Below are 3,831 nucleotides of genomic sequence, written 5' to 3'. Positions count from 1 at the left end.
CATATTTTTTTGAGTTCAAACTTGGAACTAGAAGAATATATTTTACATTTGAGAGTTTCAAAATTTTCAACTAAATAAGTATGGTATTCTCTAGTTCCATAAATTGTTGAAGCTTTCTTAGATCTTGTTTCCAATTTTTTTTTCATTCTCAAGTTCAGTTTTTTGCAGAAGTCAAACTGAATATTATCGAAAAATTTGCATGCCCAATCGAACAATTCTTTAGGTGTTGTTATATTTTGTGTTTGTAAACTACTCTTTCTTGCTTCCCTCTTCAACGTCCCACCAATACCATCGCATGCCCCTTCGCCATGAGAAGCTTAACATTTTTGTAGACACTTCGATGCTTTAATTCGTTCAGCGGATTGCAGCAATAGTTCATTTCTTGATTTTATCTGTAAGTTTATAATTAAATTTCGTGATAAATATACAAATCAAATTCGTACAATTAATGTATTTCTTAGAAATGTAGATTTATGTTAAAAAAAAACAATAATTATTATTAAAGTTTATATTACTAAGTTAAGTAACAATTGAAACTTACCTTATTTGATAATTATTATCACGTAGATCAGCACTCCGAACTACCTTAACAAACGCTCGTCACAATTCAAGTATAAACATGAAAAAACGCGCAGCGTGTGAGATAATCAGCGCATAAATTATAAATAACTATTTATTCATAATATTATTCGCCTAAAATTATAAATTATATATTTATGTTTCAATATAATGTTTGTTATTTTGTGAAACTTTAGTTGAGGTCTTTAAATTCCCTCCAAGTTAACTGATACAGCGCAATTGAGCGATCAGCGGAGTGGAGTGGCAGAGCCCACCGCGGTGCAGCGTTTCGCGAAAAAAGCTATAACATTTTATGGAATTGCGATCCATTTTTTTTTTGAAAAGCCATTTTGTTCAGAATAAAATTTACTTTGAAATGGGATTTGCTTCAACTTTGTACGACATTAACAACATTTTTGTTTTTCATTTTACAACTTAATTTTGCAATAAAAATTAAATTTTTTAAGCATTTGTTTTATTATAATTATTTTATCAAAAACTTCAATTATTTCCGCGTAAAATGAGATGCATTTTTTTAAAATCCATTCATTCTATCCTTAGATATTTATTTTTTAATTAAAAAGAGTTTTAAAATTTAATTGTTAATATCTTGTAAAATAAATTAAATGAAAAAAAATCGTTTTGGGCTATTGTTTTGTATAATATATACTTCTCAAAAAACGACGAATTGGGTGTCGAATTTAGGTGTTACCGCTATTAAAATTTTGACTCAAATTTAGAATAAAAAGTTATGAATAGATTTTTGTTTTCGATAAGAGACGATAGTGAATTAATAAGTCTGCATAGTAATGAAATAAAAAGTATCCGTTACATTGATCAAAAAGAGAAGAAATAAATATTTTATGTTCATTTTAAAATATTAAATCTTTGATTTATTTTAAATATAATTCCATTGATAAAAATAAGCTTAAGTAATGAAAGATATTTTAAAAGGATAGAAAATAAATATGTAATGCCAATTGTGGCATCACATACAAATATGCCCAACAGCACAAATAAATGCCTAAAAATAGACAGATAAAAATAGACAAATAGCAAGCTTTCTAACGTCCGTATTCACCAACACAGATTACCTCCGGGTAATCTATGAGTAAGAGTAAAATCACGAGTTTAGTGCGAAACGTTATTCTCCAGCCGAAATTTCGCCAAACTCGCAGATTTCATCAACAGTTCTAACTCTCCGGGTAACCCTCCGTTTTTGCCGTGTTATCGGAGGGTAACCTATTGACGAGGAGCTTGTAAACAAAAAAGATGGAGGATTCTATCACTGCGTTTGAGCTTGAAGATCTTGAATTTCTCGAAACTGTTGAAAGAAGAGAAAGATATGTCCCAACTATCAGAAATAATGACCTAAAAAGAGTTAGATGAAATAGACTTTTTTGAAAGATATCGTTTCTTAAAACCTCTCCACTTAAATTAGCGATACTCACGCTAATTTGTTTATGCACGATGCACGCGTTTATATTATATACAAAGTCACATGGTTTTACCTTGCCCAATCAAAGGCCTCGTTATATTTCCTGCAAGAGTTAAACTCGAGTTATGAAATCCTCTGTTGAAAACGGTTGGAGAATAAAAAACAGAAATCAAACTTTCGGTGTATCCTTCCACTTAGATTATGCTTAAGAGGCTATGCTTGAACAGGCATAAGGAAGTTTTGTTAATGTGATTTATGTTTAAATTAACACGAAATCTCACCATTCATAAGAATTTCCTGTAATTCATAAATTTTAACTGGTTGCGAACCTAAAGCAAATTGAAGAATATCGCAAAGTAAATAAAGTTGAAGGTGTTTTGAGTGTTATTCCTTATTTGTCTATACTTGTGTAAAGTATCATCGTCAGTTAGTTTTGCATCTTGCCGAGAATAGCATGCTTGCGCAGTCTTCTGAATTCATATGCTTTTTGTTTCGTTGAAATTTATAATTGAATGAAAGCGTTATATTATATACACTGCTAGAATAATAATATTTGATGGAGCCCTTTTTCAAGCGTAAAAAATCAATAGAAAGAATTTCAATCCCTATAGCGCCATATGTGCTTAGCTTTATACCATCCGTAGTCAGGTTTGTATTAATGTTCTTATATTCCCCTCCTGGCTAAACATCTTTCCTTATTGCAATATGTTTGACTCGTTACGTTCTCCAGTCATTTTGTGTTCTGACACTGATGATATTTAAATACATATATATGTTACGGCCAGATCGCGAATTGGCCGGCCCTCTTGGCCAAAGTTCGAATTGTTTTTTTATTTCGGGAATTGGCTGGCCAGATCGCGAAGTGGCCGAGGATGGCTGGCCAAAGTCCGAAATAGTTGAAACGATCAGTGAATATTTTACTTTGGCGGCCTTCTATAATTATATAAATAATTATTATAAATCTTCTGATTTAAAAATATAAAAAAAAAGTTTTTAAATTGTCTATTAAATAATCATTAAATTAATAATCATTATTAAATTGTCTATTTAATTGTCATGCATACCAAAGGTCTTGTAATACTAGGTGTAGTTAAGTACCACTGCCTGGTATACATTTGCCGGGTATACCCTACACTGATGTTTCTTTAGGGTCAAGTGCCACTGCCCGGTATACATTTTCCCAGTTTGCCTGGTATAATGATTTTTTCTTCCACTTTGGCTGATCTTTCCATGCCAATTCACGATTTGTGCTGCCAATTCCCGAAATCAAGAACAATTTCGGACTTTGGCCAGCCATCCTCGGCCAAATCGCGATCTGGCCAGCCAAGTCCCGAAATCAAGAACAATTTCGTACTTTGGCCAGCCATACTCGGCCAATTCGCGATCTGGCCGGCCAGTTCCCGAAATCAAGAAAAATTTCGGACTTTGGCCAGCTAATTTACAGCGTTCTTGTCCAATTCGCGCGCGAATTGGCCGACTTCGGGCTTTGGCCGTAACATATATATATATATGTATTACGGTGAATGACCGAAATCTAAAGAATGTCGACTCTCACCGGTGAATGTCAACAATCACATAGTCGCTTTGGTGAATGTCCGAAATATTTGTTATATCCAATTTTGTATTAATTTATTCGTTGATATTATTATATTTATTTGATATATTTATATTTATTCTGTATTTTAATACTTACTAACGATAGATTAGAAGAAACATCAGTGTTTGGAGTATCGGGCAAATATATACCGGGCAATGGCACTTGACCTTAGAAAAACATCAGTGTAGGGTATACCGGGCAAATATATACCGGGCAGTGGCACTTAACCTTAAAAAAA

General features: G+C 32.6%; 1 protein-coding gene across 1 annotated transcript in view; it reads left to right on the top strand.

Annotated features, from left to right (window-relative positions):
- The window catches only part of LOC107439056 (uncharacterized), a 33,837-nt gene that overhangs the window by 5,705 nt on the left and 24,301 nt on the right, over positions 1 to 3,831 (top strand). The gene's annotated exons all lie outside the window — the stretch shown is intronic.

Source organism: Parasteatoda tepidariorum, chromosome 6 (assembly GCF_043381705.1).
Source record: "Parasteatoda tepidariorum isolate YZ-2023 chromosome 6, CAS_Ptep_4.0, whole genome shotgun sequence".
Lineage (NCBI taxonomy): Eukaryota > Metazoa > Arthropoda > Arachnida > Araneae > Theridiidae > Parasteatoda > Parasteatoda tepidariorum.
This window is presented reverse-complemented; position numbering and strand designations above follow the sequence as displayed.